A 22,476-nucleotide genomic window follows, 5' to 3' on the forward strand; every position below is an offset into this window, starting at 1 on the left:
CTTAAAGTTAGAAGTTCCACTAGAAACAATCTGGCATTATATTCTGCATGTATGGCATTGTTAATGCACCCCAGGGCATGGTTGACAACATTAATACAATGCCATTGTTGACAACGTCACAACCCAGGAACATTGGGTTGTGTATTTATGGGAGGAGGTTGGAAAATTATAATCGAATTTTTAGTAACAAACCAGTGAAGTCCAAAGCAAAATCAACCAGAAAGTGGGTGCTCTGTCATTGGAAATTTCCAGCAGTTGTTTTGATGTGGAATTCATTGTAACAGGTGTAGAAGTTGTTGGGAAATTCAGGTATTTTAGTGGTGAAGAGATCAAAGGCAGAGAGGGTCTACAGCTGTCCAAGTCATTTTAAGGCACTACCATGAACTCCCTAGAAACTGCAGCTGTTGAGAAGTAGGTCATTGGTCCCTGTGGCTAAGAAAAGGACAAGAGTTAAGAGCAAGATGTGGTTAAGTAGGTGGGGAACACATTCTCTTACAGTGGGAGGCAGATATCTGCAATAGGCACCCTCAGGGCTAGATACACCATGTGAAGGGTCAGCTCTTGGGAGGCCCCTTCCACTGAGGCTTGAGCACTAATCTCCACTGATGAAACTTGATATGAAATCCATTGCTAGGCATAGTCATTGCCATGCCCACCTGCATCAGTTGAGGGCTTCAGCGCCTGTGAAGCAACCTTGCTTGACATACTTCCTTAGTGCTTTGCAACAACCTAACACAATTCTTTTTCTCCAGTGGCTGGTCCCTGGACAGGTAACCAAAAGTTTAACCATTAATATTTCACAGTGAAGGCATGGTTTTATATAGTGTGGCCCAATTACCTTCAACAGACAAAAGTATTTTAAAAGTCCTTCTACAGGCCATCATTGCATACATCTTTACATACGGGCATGGTTCTACCCTTCCTAACAAAGGGCACGAAATCATTAAAACATACTTACCTAGACCACATTTCACACATATAAAAATCCATCTAGGCCAGGCGCGGTGGCTCACGCCTGTAATCCTAGCTCTCTGGGAGGCCGAGGCAGGTGGATTGCTCGAGGTCAGGAGTTCGAAACCAGCCTGAGCAAGAGCGAGACCCCGTCTCTACTATAAATAGAAAGAAATTAATTGGCCAACTAATATATATACAAAAAATTAGCCGGGCATGGTGGCGCATGCCTGTAGTCCCAGCTACTTGGGAGGCTGAGGCAGGAGGATTGTTTGAGCCAGGAGTTTGAGGTTGCTGTGAGCTAGGCTGACGCCATGGCACTCACTCTAGCCTGGGCAACAAAGTGAGACTCTGTCTCAAAAAAAAAAAAAAAAAGAAAAAGAAATCCATCTAAATAGTTACAGTAGGTCTCCAAATGGAGGTAAGAGTTGCTCTCTTTACCTGAATACCATAAAATAAAATTGTGTTTACAACACTGTTGAGTAACTCCAAAATAATCTGAAACATATTAGTCAAGTCTAATTACTGCTAACACGTTGTCTTTCTTTCTCTGTGTGTATCATGCCATAATTGACATAAAGACAGTGAAAAAGCAAATCTGGTGCAAACGAGCAGCTAACTGTGAATGCTAAAGCTGGTCTGCATGCAAAAGATGCCTGTCACTCTCTGCAGGTCTAAGTTTGAGTTCTGGTCTCAGACAAGGGCGATACCTGTGCGCACTGCCAACTGGACACAGGAGCACAGGTGAGGTGCATGAGATCAAGAGACGGCTGCTGTCTAGCCTGTGTGGATGACCGGAGCCGTGGTATTTCATAATCACCATTGTACATGTATTATAAAAGAAGGATCATTAATTTTAGCTACTCCAGAAGCAAGTAAATCCTTATTATTTTTATAATTGTGCAAGTTATAAAATACCTTAAATGCATAAGAGGAGTCAACACTCTTTTGAGATATGAGAAAACACACTTGATATCTCAAGGGGAAAAGGTCTGCCACCTGTACAAAATATATAGAAACTAAAGAAATAATTGCTGGTTTATACTGAGAACATACTATTAATACATATCCTGAGTTCAAATTTCGTTTTTCTGATCTATCAGTGCTTTCTCCTCTATTTAACTTAAAATTCCTTTTTCATTAGTTTTAATATATCTTAATATGTTCATATGTGTATTTATACAATATTCTTAATCGAGCAATGGTTAAAGAACAATGCTACTTTAGCTTGAAAGTTCTAATGTTTAAAACAAAGTATCTTATCAAACATATTTTAAGACAATGTACATAATCTTTTGGTATAACTACCTTCATTTGGGTGATTTGAAGAACAAATTAATTTATACCGATGAGAATACATAGGTTTTTAAAAGTGAAGATGATGTAGTAACTATAGCCTTTATTTCCTCTGTCTCTCCAAATTTTAATTTCTTTAAAGTATCAAGATAAATAAAGATTTCTACCCCATTGTCACAATATTGAATTGTTCTAATTATCAATGATGGATTTTAGAAAATATATTTAAGTTTACTTTAAAGGACAATGAAATCGCAGTTTACAATAATAATTTGACAGAGAAACAAGGACTTTATAAACCTATACCCAGTTAGTGTAAGTGGTGAAACTACCAATCCACACAAATGGAATACTGTCTAAAGTTTACAAGAACCAAATTTATAAACACCGTATGTTTAAATTATGGCTCAATTTAATTGAAGACCTGTGTTTATATTTCTATACTCTTAAATATTATTATAATTAATAAATACTTATCCAATCTACAGATTAAGTATAAGAAAGTAGGTATTTACTCTAACCATTTTGTAAAATAATAAATTAAAAGTATTAGATAAACTGAAAATCTGATGTTTGTATTTTTATCTTCCACTGAGGCAAATTCAGAGAGAAGTACAGAATTCTTTTAACCCAAACTTTATCAAAGAATAGTAACACTTTCTCTGCTTGGGAATATAAATGAGAACTGGCTATAACTCTCAAGCAAGTAATATTAAAAACTCTACAGAGGGGTTTTATAATGCTTTTTTAATGATTACACATTATAAGCCTAAAGTTAATTTCCATATCTTTTGTTCCTCATTTGTACTCAGCAGGAACACTGAGGTCATTTAATTAAAATAAGATTTTCCCTTTTCTCATTAAAAAACATTTTTAAGTGAAAGTATATTAGAAAACAGGAATACCATTATTTTTAAGATCTTCATGATCTTAAAAATATCTTTAAGATCTTCATGATTTTGACAGGGTTCTTCATACATTTTCCTTTATATATATTATAAAATATATAAGATACTATACTATTATAAAAAGTATAATATTCTTTTTAACTGAAAGATTTTAAACAATTCAGTACTTTAACTTATTTACTTGCAAAGGAGAAAAATATTATAAGATTCAGTCCTCTGAAGACATATTTCTTTAACTTACTTAATGTATTTGCACATGTTATAAGGTTTGATAGATGGTTTGATTCCTCAAGAGCTTGCCACTTTCTCCCAGCCTACAGAGGTTTTTTTTTTAAGTGCTTGCAAATTTAAAGCATTAGGAGTTTGAGTTTAATTTTTAATATATTTTTCCTGAGAGTTAATAAAACATTTACACCTCTTCCAGTAACTTCCAGAGGCTGGTGCACGCATTTAATGTAGAGACACCTTTTAAAGCAAACTCTTTTCTTTTCTCAGTAATATTATATACATGTCAACATTCAAGGAACATAAGGCTTCTGCGACCATTCTCTACTTTGGTAGCATCAGAAAGAGCCTCTCTAGTATCCTCTGGAATTCTCCACTTCTTGTCTCTTAATCTGCATGGCCCACACATAGGAAGAAGTCAAACAACAGAAGAAACTATAAATTTTTGGTCTATCTGTAAATTGTATGGCGACTCCTTCCTTCCACAGAAAAGGAAGAAAAATGAACTTCGGTTCAGAAAAGAAAATACACCCAGCAGCTTTGAGCATCACGTGAATTGAAAGTTGACCTCCAGAGGGCAGCAGTTTCCTGACACTGAGGACAGACACTCTTTCAAGATAAGGGTTTTTTGTCTCTTTTGTACACCAAGCTTAGTTCCAGAACAGTTGAGGCACAATCTCACAAAGTAAAAAAAAAAAAAAAAAAAGCTCATTTGCCTGGAAACAGATAAAATTCTACACTAATCAACACTCAAACCTAGGATCATTCATCCCAGGAGGACAAAAGCTGTCCCCTCCTCTGAGACCACTGCTGATGGCTTTTTGAATAAAACTCTACCTATACACATTGAACATACATTAGGCAAAAGCCATAAATCCACAATCAACAACTATAACAGGCCGGGTGCGGTGGCTCACGCCTGTAATCCTAGCACTCTGGGAGGCTGAGGTGGGCGGATTGCTCGAGGTCAGGAGTTCGAAACCAGCCTGAGCAAGAGCAAGACCCTGTTTCTACTATAAATAGAAAGAAATTAATTGGCCAACTAATATATATAGAAAAACTTAGCCGGGCAGGGTGGCGCATGCCTGTAGTCCCAGCTACTCGGGAGGCTGAGGCAGGAGGATCCCTTAAGCCCAGGAGTTGGAGGTTGCTATGAGCTAGGCTGACGCCATGGCACTCACTCTAGCCTGGGCAACAAAGCAAGACTCTGTCTCAAAGAAAAAAAAAAAAAACTATAACATTTCTTTAAAATTTCCCAATGGCTTTATAGATTCCTGGGGAAATAGCTCTTTAGAAGTGTTTTGAAATCCCAAATGGGAAATAAATCTTACCTCTCTTTTGAAAGCTCATAGTTCCCAGCTCCAAAATTCTCTACCTGGTTTAGCCAATATATTGCAAGGCATCATTTATTAATCTAAGTGACTACAGTCTCTCAAAACTTTGTAGAAATAAGAAACAGGAAAATCATTTTATTTTTGTTTCCTTCATTCATATGGAAAATAAGGAAAAACCAATAATCTTCCTGTATAACAAGGAAAACTTAGAGTAGTTATATCATGGATAAAACAGATTTGTTAATTTAGGCATTATGAAGGAACCTTTTGAAATTTAACGGAGTTAAGACAGAAGGACACAGGCATCAGCATGATTCTGGCCCACTAGCCAAAGCTACGACAATTTCAGTATCACATTAATGCTTTAGGTACCAACCAAGCTGAAGTCAGTCCACTGAAATCTATCTCTTCCACTGATCAAAATGTATACCTCTGAACAAAATACAAAATCAACTACATGAGGAAAATGAAGAGCTAAAAGTCGTAGGTAGATTGGGGATGGGAGTCAAAACTTAAAAAAATGACTTTATAATGATTTTCTCAGTGATTTTTCCCCTTTTGTCTTCCAGCTTTGATCAGAAGGCTGCCACAGCACAGCAGTGGGCAGCAAATGTGGGCAGCACAACCTTCAGGAGGAGCTCTTTCTGGCCAGAGGACCAGTAGCAGGTCCCTGTGAGCCAGAGAATGCACATATGTGGATTGGGGATACCCACTTTTTTCCACCTTTTCTCTCTTTTTTCTTTCCCCATCCATCCCTAAGGGCAGGCCCCATTGTGGAGCTGCAGTGCAACCATGGTAACAAAGGTGCACACACCTAAAACCCTGATTTTAAAACCTCATCTTTCTGGGCAAAAAAGCTATGGGGAAGAGGATTCTATGATTTAATAAGTGTGGGGGAAATCTCTCACTATTTTGCCCCAAAGGTGGCCTAAATTTCACATAATTGTGCAGTAATATGGATAGCTTAAACTCCAAGAGTAACCTGTCTTTCTGGCCAGAAGACTGTTGAAAGTGGATCCTTGAAACCGAGATAATATGAGGGGAAATCCTGGAGGAGAAAGAGTCAGACAAGAGGATCCACAAATACTGTATATGAATCGGCACAAATCCCAGGCGTGGCCCAAAGCAGAATAATAAAGGCTGAAACTGAATTATGATATAGAACACTATCCAGTTTTTAGAACTTATAAAAAGTGCATGTGCAGAACAAATGCAAATTAGGAAAAAAATACATTATCAAGATCAAAAAAATGCAAAACAGGGTAATAGAGTCTTTGAAAATGGAACTGACATTATAGCCACCACTCGCAGAAGGTAAGACAGAATGAGCCAGGTGCATTTATCCAGGTTGATTGCCTGTTTTTAAAAAAGTCAACATTTTCCAGAAAATTTTAATGGGACCAAGAGTCTCACATCATAATATTCAGATGCCTGAAGTGTAATCCAAAATTACCATACATCTGGTATTACATACATGCGATGTGAAGCAACAGGAATTCTTGTTGAATGCTGGTGGGAATGCAAAATGGCACAGCCATTTTGGAATACAATTTGGCAAGTACTTACAAAAATAAACACAATCTCACTATATAGTCCTGCAATTGTGCTCTTTGGTATTTACCCAGCTGATCTGAAAACTTATGTCTACACAAAACCCTGCATGTGAAATATTTATAGCAGCTTTATTCATAATCACCAAAACCTGGGAGCAATAAATTTCCTTCAATAAGTAAGTGGATAAATTGTGGCAGAAGAGAGAAGAAAATAGTATTCAGCAATTTAAAGAAATGAGCTATCAAGCCATCCAAAGACATGAAGGAAACCTAAATGAATATTGCCCAGTGAACGTCAGTATAAAAGGGCTACATAATGTATGATTCCAATTATATGTGATTCTGGGAAAGGCAAAGACTACAGAAGCAGTAAAAAAATCCATGGTTGCTAGGAATTTGGGGGGAAGAAGGAGGGTTGCATAGGTGAAACAGGGAATTTTGAGGATGGTAAAACTATACTGTATGACACTGTAATGATGAATACACAGCGTGCGTTAGTCAAAACCTATAGAACTTTACAGCACAAAGTATGCAAATTAGCTATGCAAAATTTTAAAAAATTATTTAGGAGGCCAGGGGATCCCAGGATGGAATGAAGACTATAACAAAAGACTCTAACTGCATTACAAATGTATGAAACAACCACATTTCTAAAGAGACATTTCCCCAGGAAACTATAAAGTCATTGGGAATTTTTCTTTAAAGGTTGTGTTTGTTTTGTTTTAGTTTTTGGTTTTTGTTGTTGCTAAAGCTGTTGATTGTGGATTTATGGCTTTTGCCTGATGTGTATTCACTATTGTAGTTATTCATCTGTACTAGATGCCCCAAATCTGCACTGACTTATATTTGGGTAATTCCATGTTATATGAGACAAAGTGAGAGCACACATCTCCTTCTCTAGTTCCTGTGTTTTCTCTGCTCAAAATCCTAATTCCAAGATCAATTCACTCATCACAGCTCATGTGCCCTCACCAGAAGTTATGAGGCTATTAGTCCTGTGATTGGCAGGTCCACAAAGAGACAGTTCCCCAAAGGGTCATGGAGTACAGACAAAAACAGTTTACTCCTACTCCATCCTCTTGGAGATGCAACTAATAAAATAATCAGATGAAATTTTTAATTTTTGGCATAATGAAGACTTCAAGGAAAAAAATAAAGCACAGAAAAGACCTTCTAGAACTCAATGCAGTATGCTCAGTTTAAACTTATATTAAAATAAATAAAGGATGGTCACAATAGCAACTAAATTGGTGATCTGTAAGATTAAATGGAAGAGATATTTCACAATGAGAAACAAAATACAATGAAATGAAAATTGTTGGCTGGTCAAGGTGGCTCATATCTGTAATCCTAGCACTCTGGGAGGCCAAGGTGGAAGGATCGCTTGAGGTCAGGAGTTCAAGACTAGCCTGAGAAAGAGCAAGACCCTGTCTCTACTAAAAACAGAAAAAAAAATATAGCCGGTTAACTAAAAATAGAGGAAAAAAATTAGCCAGGTGTGGTGGTGCGCGCCTATAGTCTCAGTTATTCAGGAGGCTGAGGCAGGAGGATTGCTGGAGCCCAGGAGTTTGAGGTTACTGTGAGCTAGGCTGACGCCACAGCACTCTAGCCCGGGGCAACAAAGTGAGACTCTGTCTCAGAAAAAAAAGAAAAGAAAAGAAAGTTGTTAGCCAGCGTAATGCCTCCTGCACTTTCCTTATGCTTTCATGAGTAAACTTCTGCTGCACACACAAAGAAGGAAAAGCATTTTAAAGGACACTTCCATGCCACCTTTACAAATAACGAGTTCAAGAGTGGTCTTTCCGGGGTAAGATGGCTGCAGCTCGAGCGCTGGGGACCTGGAGCCGCAAAGCCAGGCAGCTGATTTGTGTGCGATATTTTCAAGCATTCGGTAATGTTCATGTTTTGAAGCCAAATTATGTGTGTTTCTTCAGTTATCCTTCATTCAAGCATAGCCATCCACATCAACTTGTTGAAAACAACTGCTGCCTTACACCGACAAGTTGTTCAGTTCAAACCGTCAGACATTGGAGAAGGGATTAGAGAAGTAACTGTTAAAGAATGGTATGTAAAAGAAGGAGATACAGTGTCTCAGTTTGATAGCATCCGTGAAGTACAAAGTGATAAAGTTACTGTTACCATCACTAGCCACTTTATGATGGAGTCATTAAAAAGCCCTATTATCATCTAGATGATACTGCCTATGTGGGGAAGCCATTAGTAGACATAGAAACGGAAGCTTTAAAAGATTCAGAAGAAGATGTGGAAACTCCCACCGTGTCACGTGTGAACTCACACACCAGGAGGTAAAGGGCCAAAAAACACTGGCAACTCCTGCAGTTCGCCGCCTTGCAATGGACAACAGTATTAAGCTGAGTGAAGTTGTTGGCTCCGGAAAAGATGGCAGAATACTTAAAGAAGATATTCTCAACTATGTGGAAAAGCAGACAGGAGCTATATTACCTCCTTCACCAAAAGCTGAAATTATACCACCTGTGTCAAAACCAAAAGACATGACTATTTCCATACCAGTGGCAAAACCTCTGGTATTCACAAGCAAAGACAAAACAGAACCCATAAAAGGCTTTCAAAAAGCAATGGTCAAGACTATGTCTGCAGCCCTGAAGATACCTCACTTTGGCTATTGTGAGGAGGTTGACCTTACTGAACTGGTTAAGCTACGAAAAGAATTAAAACCCATTGCTTTAGCTCGTGGAATTAAACTCACTTTTATACCCTTCTTAAAGGCTGCATCCTTGGGATTACTACAGTTTCCCATCCTTAATGCTTCTGTGGATGAAAACTGTCAGAATATAACATATAAGGCTTCTCATAACATTGGGGTAGCAATGGATACTGAGCAGGGTTTGATCGTCCCTAATGTGAAAAACGTTTAGGCCTGCTCTGTATTTGAGATTGCCATGGAACTGGATCATCTCCAGAAATTAGGCTCTGCAGGTCAGCTCAGCACCACCGATCTTACAGGAGGGACATTTAATCTTTCCAACATTGGATCAATTGGTGGTACCTATGCCAAAGCAGTGATATTGCCACCTGAAGTAGCCATGGGAGCCTTTGGATCAATTAAGGCCCTTCCCCGTTTTAACCAAAAAGGAGAAGTGTATAAGGCACAGATAATGAACGTGAGCTGGTCAGCTGATCACAGAGTTATTGATGGTGCTACAATGTCACTCTTCTCTAATTTGTGGAAATCTTACTTAGAAAACCCAGCTCTTATGATACTAAATCTGAAATGAAGATTGATAAATCTATTCTTGAACTTTTTGAGTTTCCAAAGAGTATGTAAAGTCTAGCTGTGCCAGCACGTTTATCTTTATAATTTGTATTATCAATGATTTGTATTATATGAGTAAGGTTCTAAGGCACAATATTTATTCCTATTCTATTAGACTTTTTACTGGAAATGAATAATGGTGTAATTGTTCTCCTGGGGCTATCACATTTTAGCCGGGCATGGTGGCGCATGCCTGTAGTCCTAGCTGCTCGGGAGGCTGAGGCAGAAGGATTGTGTAACTTCTGTGACAAAATCGGTAAGACACGGTAAGAGTGTGACTTCTCATTATGGTGCTGAGGCCTTTGTGTCAATGGATTGAAAATGGCAACAATAACAAAATTAATGTTACAATAAGACAGATAGGCATATATATACACAGTATTTGCCCTGTTTTTGTTTTTGTTTTGGCTGACTCTAAATGAAACTTTTTAATTCTGCTTAATTGGAAAAAGGAATTTGTGTACAAAAAATATTTTCCATTTCCCTACAATCATGTTAATTGTCGTATAAGTGCAATTATACTTATCTTTTAAGATATCCAGGAGTATATTCTAGCTCTGTATAGAAATATCATCTATGTTTTATTTATGTAAATTAACATCTTTTAAAAGGGAAAATGATAACCTGATCTTAAAAATGCCCAATTACAGTTTTATAAGCAGTCTATTAAAGGTGTTTGTTTAAAATTGATATACTTTTAGAATTTTGGTAATAATTTAGTGTTTTGTTGGGAAAGAACTTCACCTTTGCAAATTTCCATCACATAAGGAAACAACTTTAAATGTAGCAGGCAGACTTTTTATATATTCAGAAGTCTGCTCCCTTTTAACTTTCTTGATTGGCCGGGCATAGTGGCTCACGCCTGTAATCCTAGCACTCTGGGAGGCCGAGGCGGGCGGATTGCTCTAGGTCAGGAGTTCGAAACCAGCCTGAGCAAGAGCAAGACCCCATCTCTACTATAAATAGCAAGAAATTAATTGGCCAACTAATATATATAGAAAAAAATTAGCCGGGCCTGGTGGCGCATGCCTGTAGTCCCAGCTACTCAGGAGGCTGAGGCAGGAGGATTGCTTGAGCCCAGGAGTTTGAGGTTGCTGTGAGCTAGGCTGACACCACGGCACTCACTCTAGCCTGGGCAACAAAGCGAGACTCTGTCTCAAAAAACAACATAAAACAAAACTTTCTTGGTCTTCAGCTAAAAATTAGGTTAAGATAAGGAATTAAGGTCTATTCCATTCTCCATATCCTAAATAAGAATGTGGATAAGAGGAGAAAGGAGTCTAATGGGTAATTATGGATCAAAAATAAAATAATAAATTTTATACATCAGTGAAAATTTTATAATGACCATTATGTTAAAAGTCCACTTTAATCAGAAATAGCATCAAAATGAATATAATCCAACATTTTGATTTGCATTCAGAAATTCAAGTGCTTTCTAATATTGTCCAATCAAATACTGCATGCTAAAATTAGTTCAAGTAAAGTTTTGTGATGGAAAAAAGGTCATTTTAATATCTAGATTTTTCTCAAAATGGAAATAATTTTTAAATCAGAAAATGAAAAATGCTGTTATTTTAAAAATTCAGGTAATACAGAGAGTTATCAATAAAATAAAATAATCATCCATGACCTACCACTATCAACATTTTGATGTATGTATCTGGATACATGGCTATTCTTTTTATTAAAATGGGATTGTAGGCCGGGTGCGGTGGCTCACGCCTGTAATCCTAGCTCTCTGGGAGGCCGAGGCGGGCGGATTGCTCGAGGTCAGGAGCTCGAAACCAGCCTGAGCAAGAGCGAGACCCCGTCTCTACTATAAATAGAAAGAAATTAATTGGCCAAATAATATATATAGAAAAAATTAGCCGGGCATGGTGGCGCATGCCTGTAGTCCCAGCCACTTGGGAGGCTGAGGCAGGAGGATCGCTTGAGCCCAGAAGTTGGAGGTTGCTGTGAGCTAGGCTGATGCCACGGCACTCATTCTAGCCTAGGCAACAAAGCGAGACTCTGTCTCAAAAAAAAAAAAAAAAAATGGGATTGTAGTATAAAAAAAAATGAGTTCAAGAATTAGAAAGAAAATGAATAGAAGTTATAATTGAGACATAATAGAAGAAAATTTCTCAGAACAGAAGACGTGAGTTTATAGATTATAAGAATTCACCAAGTCCCAGGCATATCTATGAAAAAAAACACATATCTAGACACAAATTGGTTTTTAAGAAATCTACATCCCTAGCATAAAAAGGTAATATCAGAAGCTTCCAGGCAAAAGATACAAGATACCAATAAAGGAAAGGGAATCAAACTAACTTCAGACTTCCCATCTGCAATTCTGAAAGTAGGAAATGCAGTGCAACAGCTGCAAATGCTGAATCAGATTAACAGTCAGAGTACAATTCCTATGTTAACACAAAAGTTAAAGTGGGTGGGGCATGGTGGCTCACGCCTGTAATCCTAGCACTCTGGGAGGCCGATGCGGGAGGATCCTTGGAGCTCAGGAGTTCGAAACCAACCTGAGCAAGAGCGGGACCCCGTCTCTACTAAAAATAGGAAGAAATTAATTGGCCAACTAAAAATATACAGAAAAAATTAGCCAGGCATGGTGGCACGTGCCTATAGTCCCAGCTACTCCAGAGACTGAGGCAGAGGGATCGCTTGAGCCCAGGAGTTTGAGGTTGCTGTGAGCTAGGCTGACGCCACGGCATGCTAGCCCAGGCAACAGAGTGAGACTCTGTTTCAAAAAAAAAAAAGTTAAAGTGGAATTTGAGAGCAAAACAAGGTGGAATATCATCTAAAAATAAATGTCACAATCTACAGAGAAGCTTTAACAGTCATAAAAATTGATGCGCCATAAAATAAAGCAACAAAATAAGTATGTAACATAAAAACTATTAGAAATATAAGAACTTGATTAAATGCTTGATCACACTTGGGGGATTTTAATACAGTTCTCTGAGTATTTTATACTTTAAGTAAATAAAAAATAAAAAAGAATATTTGTATTGATAAAAAGAGCGAAAAAGCTTTCTTTAATAGAGGACTTTGTCCCATATAACACCAAAGAACCAGGTTCTTTGGCAAAAAGAAATCACTACTAAATGCCCCAGACTAAAGACTACCAATTTCTAGTTTCTGACCATAGTCTATCGAGATTGGAAATTTATCACCAAAAATAAAATGACCTAAAGAAATAAAACAGTGAGAAATTTATTTAGACAAGAACATTAGGCACCTCCTCTCAAGCTTTATTAGTTCGTGGCCAAGCAGACCTTTTGGCATAAGGTTATATGACTCGTTCCGCAAGAGCTGACACGGGGTGAAACTGAAGCCTCAGAGAGACAAGCCTGAGGTGGATCCAAGGTGACAGCTTAGTCCAAAGTCAGCTCTGTATGTCGGGTGTTCATAGAAGTTACTGTGCGCATTACCAGGATGCCTGTATCAGAAGCAGCACAGCACCCCTGTTATACTTTACCTACTTTGGGAAGAGGGCTTTCAGGCTCTCTTGTGAGTCCTCACCCCAACATTCCTGACTGCTATTCACTCCTCCTCTCTTGACCTCAGTGTTCCCATGTATAAAATAAGGAAGTCTGGCCTACTTGATTCCAAAGACCCTGATTGTAAGAATCCCCAAGACATTATGCATTATATAAAAACATGTGCATGGCTGGGTACAGTGGTTCACACCTATAATTCCAGCACTCTGGGAGACCAAGGCAGGTGGATCGTTTGAGCTCAGGAGTTCAAGACCAACCTGAGCAAAAGTGAGACCCCATTTCTAATATAAAAAAAAATAGAAAGAAATTAGCTGGACAACTTAAAATATATAGAAAAAATTAGCCAGGCATGGTGGCACATGCCAGTAGTCCCAGCTACTTGGGAGGCTGAGGCAGAAGGATTGCCCGTGCCTAGGAGTTGGAGGTTGCTGTGAGTTAGGCTGATGCCACGGCACTCTAGCCTGGGCAACAGAGTGAGACTCTGCCTCAAAAAAAATAATGTGTTCATTCATTTTATTAAAATATTCTTTTCTGAGTCACCCACGTTTAAGTCTCTGGCCCTGGAAACAGGAAAGAGACCATGTCTGACCCCAAGGAGTCCTCAGTTGATCCCAATGCAGTGCGTTAAGTGTTAGGATAGACTGGGAGGGACTAACATTCCCAATGGGATATGGAAGTGGGGGACAAGGAAGGCTTCCTGATATGCAGATCCTCTGTGTATATACTTCCACAGTATTCTTACCTTCTTTTCCATTTTTTTGCCTCCCCTTGGAGGACCTAGAACAGGGATCTGAGTGCCAAATAATCAGGTAATGCTACTGGCCAAAGGACCAATATACCCTTATACCTCTCTTTGCATCATTACCCATAACTCACCCCCTCGACTCCACCCCACAGAGGCAAATAAAAACCTGAGTCCAGAGTCCCATTGCAGAATGTTCTAACTCCTGGATCTGCCACATCATTCTCAAAGACCATGAAATTCTTGCTACTGACTCTTACTGTATTTTTGGTCCTGTTCCAGATGTTTCCAGGTAAACAGAACCAAGGAAGAAGGGAAAAAGATCTAGGGTGGGGAACTGCCCGTGGAAGGTTTAATGCCTTTTTGTCCATTGAGACAGGCTTTTCAGGGGTGGGTGATACGTGTTTGACCTTACCAGAATGCTTTCCTCCCAGGACAAATCCAAGGCCCCATGTTGGGCATGTGCATCTGGCCAAGGTCCCTGGAGTCATGGAGTAGGGCAGGGTGTCTTCTGAGAAGTTCCTTTCCATATTCAGCTGTAACCCCGGCATCCAAAATATCCCTTGGTACTTTACATTAGTAGCCCAATGACTCAACTGAGGAGCTGCTTGCCTTCAGCTGTCTTTCCAATTTCTACCAAATTGTGAATCTTGAGGCCTTTCTTAGACATAAGTTCTATCAATACTTCATACAAAGTCCCTGTTCTCCTACTCTGGCATGAAAGTATCTGAAAAGCAGTCATGTGGAAGAAAGTACAAGGCTTTCTGCTCCTTTCCAACCATGAAAGTCTGTGATTTTGTTAATAATTTATAATGAGATTTCACAAACAAATGGTCATAGTTTTGAGACTACTGCTTATGAGGGCGTGAATAATTTTTAGACACAGCACAATTCTCCTCTTCTGTCTGATATTTTTTCTATTATATATAAATTCACAGAAATATGTACATACCTATAGATCTTTTTTAACCAAAAAGGTAACTTACATTACTCCGATTTTCTTAATTCAGCAATACATGCTAGACAAGGAGTTCTCAGTTGGTCCCAATGCAGTGTGATAAGTGTTAGAATAGACTGGGAGGGACTATGAGCAGAGACCCCAACATTCCAGTGGGAGGTAGAAGTGGGGGACAAGGAAGGCTTCCTGACAGCCAGATCCTCTGTGGATATACTTCCACAGTATTTTTACCTTCTTTTCCATTCTTTTGCCTCCCCTTGGAGTACCTAGACATTCCTTGTTAGCACATATAAACCTGCTTCATTGCTTCTAGAAGTCATATACTATTCCATCATATGGGTAAGTCATAATTTATACAACTAATTCTTATTGGTGTTAAAAAGAGATCTTTCCAGATCTTTGCTAAAACAAACAAAACTGCAACTTAACTTTTTGCATATATATTTTTACATACTTGGACAAAAATTTCTAAATAAGTTCCTAAAAGTCAACTCATTAGGTAAGAGTAAGTTCATAGTTTTGTTTTTCATGAACATGTTTTCTAAGTCTCCTTTGGATCATTCATAGCTGGAAGAATTTACTTGCCTTCCAGGGCATAAAAACAACAACAACAACAACAAAAACTTTAGAAAACCCAAATGAACATTCTTTATGCAAACCAAGAGAAATCAGGGTTGTGGTGACTACTCATGTGACATGGTGTGAAAGGAAAAATAAATATTTTACATAGTGAAGGAAAAGAACTTTGAACCTAGAATTTTATATCCATCTACACCGATATTCAAATATAAGAGCATAACAGAAATATTCCTAAGCATAGAAGGACTCAGAATGTTTGCCATATAAAGACCTACTTTGGAAATGCCCTTGGAGGAAGAACTCGAGTAAAAAGAGAAAAAAAAAATCCATAAGGATGTTGGAAATTATATGAAAGGTAAGAATTATCAATTACTTATAATTTTGTAGTTAACTTTAAAAACTAGACTAGAGGTGGGGCGCAGTGGCTCATGCCTGTAATCCTAGCACTCTGGGAGCTCAAGGCAGGTAGATTGTTTGAGCTCAGAAGTTCCAGACCAGCCTGAGCAAGAGTGAGACCCTGTCTCTACTAAAAATAGAAAGAAATTAGCTGGACAACTAAAACTATATAGAAAAAATTAGACGGGCACGGTGGCACATGCCTGTGGTCCCAGGTACTCGAGAGGCTGAGGCAGCAGGATTGCTTGAGCCCAGGAGTTTGAGGTTGCTGTGAGCTACGCTGATGCCATGGCACTCTAGCTTGGGCAACAGAATGAGACTCTGTCTCAAACAAACAAACAAAATCTAGACTAGAAAGAGAGGGAAAATGCATCCTGTAATTGCCCATGAATTTTAGATAATCAACATGGTTAGGGAGGGAATGGTCAAAGCTTAGTGGAGAAAAAGCTAAGGAGTATGAAAGTACTGCTGCAGTACTTACCTTGTTGAGAGGTTAAGATATAATTATTGATAAATTTCAAAAATCAATAAAGGGGCCGGGCGCGGTGGCTCACGCCTGTAATCCTAGCTCTCTGGGAGGCCGAGGCGGGCGGATTGCTCGAGGTCGGGAGTTCGAAACCAGCGAGACCCCCCCCTCTCTACTATAAATAGAAAGAAACTAATTGGCCAACTAATATATATAGAAAAAATTAGCCGGGCATGGTGGCTCATGCCTGTAGTCCCAGCTACTTGGGAGGCTGAGACAGAAGGATCGCTTGAGCCCAGGAGTTTGAGGTTGCTGTGAGCTAGGCTGACGCCATGGCACTCACTCTAGCCTAGGCAACAAAGCGAGACTCTGTCTCAAAAAAAAAAAAAAAAAATCAATAAAGGTAGATTATCATGGACATGGGTTTTTTTATGTTGCTTACAGCATAAGAATAAAAATAAAATGAGTACCTTTTAAATCAGCTGAGGGAATACATTAAAAAACATCAATAAGTGGAAAATATAAAATAAAATAGCAGAAATAAGTCCAAATATAATTTTAATTACAATAAATGTAAATGGGTTAAACTCAATAAATAAAGACTTACCCTCTCAAACGAGACAAAGAAAGTTAAAATAACATGTTGTCTAAAAGACACAGACACACATGACATTAAAAGGCATGGAAAAATTAAAATAATGAAGTTCCATACTAAGCAAATATAGGTTTCTTAAAGAAAGCTGGAGTAGCAATCTTAATGTGCAACATAGAAGGATTCATGACAAAATGTATAATGATTAACAGAGAGGTGGGTTATATATTGGCAAAGAAATGATTATGCTACAAGAACATATTAGCACCTATAATTTCAGCCTCCAAATTTGCAAAATAACAAAATAGATCTCTAAATGTATTTTAGAGAAAAATAGTTAAGTCAACAATAGTATTTGGAGATCTTTAACCCAAATTTTAACACTTAAGATTAACATATTGATGGCCAGGCATGGTGGCTCATGCCTATAATCTCAGTACTTTGGGAGGCCCAGGTGGGAGGATCACTTGAGGCCAGGACTTCGAGACCAGCTTAGGCAACACAGCAAGATTCCCATCTCTATAAAAAGTAAAAAAAAAAAAAAATTATCCAGGCTCAGTGACATGCTGTTGTGGAGGCTGAGGTGGGAGAATTACTTGAGCCCAGGCCTTGTTACTTATAGCTTCCAGATTTGTATTTTACATAGTTTTATATAGATTTCCTTCAGCTGTTCTTCTTCTGTTCTTTTTTTTCAGCATTCAACCTAATTCATGAATATCCTTTTTTCATTTAAAATGATATCTGGTATCAATGAAGTTATTAAAATATAGAGTAGCAAATTTCAGCCATTGTCAGTTAAACACTGGATCAAGTTCCCAAATGCATTTTTTAAAACTCTATTTATGACCTTTTGGAAACTTTTAAGATTAATAATACAACATCAAAGTATGATGAAATGGACAATGATATCAAGGGTACTTCTCTATTTATTTCATTTTTTCTTAATTAAAGTATGTGTCATTAGAAAATCTAGCTAGATTTTGACAGATGGTTGGGTCTCTAAGTGATGGTGCCTCTAAAAGTAAAAGTTATCAATTACCTGTACTTAATCCCAAGAGACTTGGTAAATTTTATGACTTACATGTTTTCTGTGAAGTGATCAACAAGACTTTCACAAGAATTTTTCAAAAATAAAAAATAGATTTCTGTCTATTTGTGGGATGTTTCATCCTTAAACTAAACAATCCTAAAATTCAGATGGAACCACAAAAGACTTCAAATAGCAAAATCAATCTTGAGCAAAAATAACAAAGCTGGTGGCATCACACTAGCTGACTTCAAAGCATACTACAAAGTTATAGTAACAAAATATCATAGTTTTGGCATAAAAACAGATGCATAGACTAATGGAACAAAATAGAAAGTCCGGAAATAAACTCACACATCTACAGCCAACTGAGTTTTGACAAAGATGTCAAGTAAACACAATGAGAAAAGGACAGCCTCTTTAACAAATTGTGCTGGGAAAACTGGATATCCACACGCAGAAGAATGAAACTAGATCCTTGTCTCTCCCCATATACAAAAATTAACTCAAGATGGATTAAAGACTTAAATGTGAGACCTAAAACTACAAAACTACCAGAAGAAAACATGGGGGAAAAGCTCCATGACACTGGTCTCCAGGCAATGATTTTTTGGATAAAATCTCAAAAGTACAGGCAACAAAAGCCAATATAGACAAATGGGATTACCTCAAACTAAAAAGCTTCTGCACAGTGAAGAAAAGAGCAAAGAGACCTACAGAATGGGAGAATATATTTGCAAATTATACATCTGATAAAGAACTAATATCCAAAATACATAAGGAATTCAAACAACTCAACAACAAAAAAACAAAGAACTCAATCTGAAAAATGGACAAAAAATAAGAACAGACATCTCAAAAGAAGGCAAGCAAATATCCAGCAGATATATGGAAAAATAATCAACAGCATTAATTATCAGGGAAATGCAAGTCAAAACTGCAGTGGGATATGACCTCACTCCAGTCAGAATGACTATTACTAAAATACCAAAAGATCAGTGGTTTTATTTGGCAAGAATGTGGAGAATGGGGACCACTTACAGACTGCAGGTTAGAATGAAAGTACAGCCATTATGAAAAACAGTATAGAGGTTCCTCAATAAATTAAAAATATTAAATATAATTACCTTATGATCCAGCAATCCCACACTTGGTATATATCCAAATGCAATTAAATCAGTATGTTGAAGAGATATCTGCACTTCCATTTTTATTGCAGCACTATTCACAATAGCAACACCATGGAATAAACCTAAGTGTTCATCAACAGATAAATGGATAAAGAAAATGTGATGTATATGGTCAATGGAATACTATTTAGCCATTAAAAATAATTAAATTCTGTCATTTGAAGCAACATGGATGAACCTGGAGGTTATATTGAGTTGAAATAATCTAGGCATGGAAAGAGAAATACCACATGATCTCACTCATATGTGGAATCTAAAAAGTTGATCTTATGGAAGTACAGAGTAGAATAGTGGTAACAAGAGGATGGGGAGATTATGAGGCAGGGAAGAAAATGAGAGATTGGTCAACAGGTACAAAGCTAGGAGGAATAGGTTCTGGTGGTACATTGTACAATAGTATGACTGCAGTTAACAATAATGTATGTTTCAAAATAGCTAGAAGAGAGGTTTTTGAATGTTCTCATCACAAAGAAATAATAAATGGTTAAGGTGATGGATATGCTAATTTCCCCAGTTTGATCATTACACAATTTATACATGTACCTAAACATCATATTGTGTCCCATAAATATGCACAATTTCATAAATTTAAAAAATAATTGGTTGTTGCTTCTTGAGAATGTATTACTGTGTGGATATTCTTGCAAAGATGTTATAAACTCTATAGTGCAGTGGTTCTCAGTGTGGTTCTCCCAACCAGCAGCATCAGCATTATCTGGGAACCTGTTAAGAGTGCAAATTTTCAAGTCCCACCCCATTGCAGATCTACTGAATTCAAAACTCTCAGTGGGACCCAGCAATCTGCATTTCAACAAGCCAATAAGGGAGATTGTGATGCATGTTCAAGTGTGAGAACAAATAAATAATCTACTACAGCTATGTTTCTGTGCTCTCTAGCTAAAACACTCGTTTTGTTTCATTGCTACCTCATAGAACAATCATTTTCAAAAATGCTTTATTGAGGTACAGTTGAAATACAAAAAGCTATATATATTGAATGTATACAACTTGATGAGTTTGGAGATAAGTATACACTTATGAAACCATCATCACCACAATCTATGCCATAAACCTATCCCCTCTAAAAGCTTCCTTCTGCTTAGCGCAATCATTTTTAAGACATTGTGAGTGACAATTGTGGACTCAATTGAAATTGAAATTCCTATACTTGTGGTATAGCAAATATAAGTAACTCAGCTTAGGTGGGATTAAATTAACCTACTTTATACAGCTAATTTCACATGATCACACAACTTCTCACCAAATAACTCCAGTTCCTGCTGGCTAACAAGTTTCTTTGATGGTAAGATGCTTAGAAATATGGAAATATATATACCAAACCTTACTTTGCTTATATAATTCTTTTAATGAACACAGGGTTGTTGTGAAGATTACAGATGTGGTGATTCTAATTGTTAAGACTATGAGCATTGATATCTAAATTACCTTTCCTTACTCTTTTCAGTCTACGGGGGCCGAAAATTTTGCTGGATCCTAAAAGGACATTGCAGGCAAAACTGCAAACCTGGTGAACAGGTGAAAAAGCCATGTAAAAATGGTGACTATTGCTGTGTTCCAAGCAAGACATATCCTCAACCATACAGACCACACGAAGCAGCTACCAAAACTTTTAATGATTACGTGAGAGAAGAAAACGAAAATTTCCCAGTAATAGTCCTTAATAGCAATAAGAATTTACAGTGAAGCAGAAAAAACTGGAGACTTCTCAGACAAGGAATTGTCAACTCTGGTGTCTCTTCCATGCGTCCATTAAAGCACATGACCTCCTCTCTGCTGTCACTCATCTCTGTCCTCACAGGGATAGATTAAGATCTTGAGGTGCCCAAAGCACTAAAAATACCATGATGTCCTGTCGCCAGATATACTCAATTCTAAACAAAAACAATGATGAACTACTTAACAAAGTTAGAAGGAAATCTAGAAAACTTCCAGTGTTTCCCATGAAAACGTCCTCAAAGAATTTTTTGGAAACATCGAATATCACATCACTTTACCCAAGAAAAACACTTTTCCATTGCTTTTGTGCCTCCTTTGTGGTTGCCCCATGTCCCTGGCACTATTCTCTATATCTGTGCCTCCGACTTTCCAAAAAGGGTTTGGGAAGACTCTGGAAAATTCTTTGTGTTATATTTGCTTCGTAGTTCAATACAAGTACCTCCTTGATTTTATTTTCTTTTTTTTGCCAATAGTTTAGGACTATGAATTAGGACACCAAGCATTTTGTTTATGAAATAGAAGACATTTCAGTTAAGTACAGCTATTTATTACTAGCTCACCTTTGGTCCTAAGCTTCTGTCTGATGTCCTGTCCCAGAGTGGGGCTGAGCCAGAGATATACTCTGAGGAATGCTTCTCCTTCCTTTGTTTAAAGACTAGACAACAAGGACAGCCTTCTTGATTTGTTGGCTCCATGGGCTTATTTTCTTCACCCAAGCTCTGATCATGTTTGGCAATCCAAGGACCTACAGAGAAGGCAGCTGAACCCTACATGATAATACTTATCTTCCTAAGGATGTGTGTGTTCAGTGAAGAGGACCCAGAAAAGAACAAGGAAAAAAAGATTCAAATAAATGTTCCAGCATAAGCCCCCTAGGGAGGAAAGAGCTAAATGTCAGTTCCATTCTACATTTTTTGTTACCCCTACTAAGAAGTTCATCCCCAAGGGCCACTTAGAAGTCCCCAAGGATTCTGTATTGGTTTTGATCGTTGCACATCTCCACCTCCTTGGAGACTCAGTAAGGTGGGAAGCCTTGAGTTTCCCCTCATGGTTTCAGTGTAGGATGATTTCATGTTGTGGGAAATTTTAAGAAAATCTTGTCCTAAATAGGAAAAGCTTATAACATCAAGTGAAGGTAAGCCCAGTGGTACTAGCCACAGTCTGAACAGAAAGTTCCTGGCCCAGTGGCCCTCATCCGATTAGTTTTTGTTACTAAATGATTATGAACTCCCTGCTGATGTGATTTTCTCTAAATTATAGATGTTGGACTATCAGGAGCTTTATTTCCCTTCATGGGGATTTAACAACAGCAATTAAACTTTAATTCCAAGAATAAATCACTACTCAAACATAGCAGCACTCAAAAAAAAAAAAAAAAACCTGTAACATAGAGAAATTATCAGCACTTTACAGATGAGAAAACTGAGGCAGGCAAAAATTTCACTCATTTATTCAAGAATACTTTCTAAACACTATATTGAAACACATTGTGGTTGACACCGGGGCTATAAAATTGAAGATGACAGGCTTGTTGCTTGATCTAATGAAGCAGATTATCTAGCAAAGAAAGCAAAAAATAAACAAATAAAAAATAAATAAGCTGTGATTGCTACTATAATTGGAACAAGAAAGGGACTCAGACTGAATAACAACTTGGATGGGTATGCTACTTTTTTTTAATTTCAGAATATTATGGGGGTAAAAATGTTTTGGTCACATGGATTTCT

General features: G+C 37.8%; 1 pseudogene; it reads left to right on the forward strand.

Annotated features, from left to right (window-relative positions):
• The first annotated feature begins 8,079 nt into the window (after positions 1-8,079).
• LOC105865807 (lipoamide acyltransferase component of branched-chain alpha-keto acid dehydrogenase complex, mitochondrial pseudogene) lies at positions 8,080-9,524 on the forward strand (annotated as a pseudogene).
• The last annotated feature ends 12,952 nt before the right edge of the window (positions 9,525-22,476 follow it).

Source organism: Microcebus murinus, chromosome 16, assembly GCF_040939455.1.
Source record: "Microcebus murinus isolate Inina chromosome 16, M.murinus_Inina_mat1.0, whole genome shotgun sequence".
Classification (NCBI taxonomy): domain Eukaryota; kingdom Metazoa; phylum Chordata; class Mammalia; order Primates; family Cheirogaleidae; genus Microcebus; species Microcebus murinus.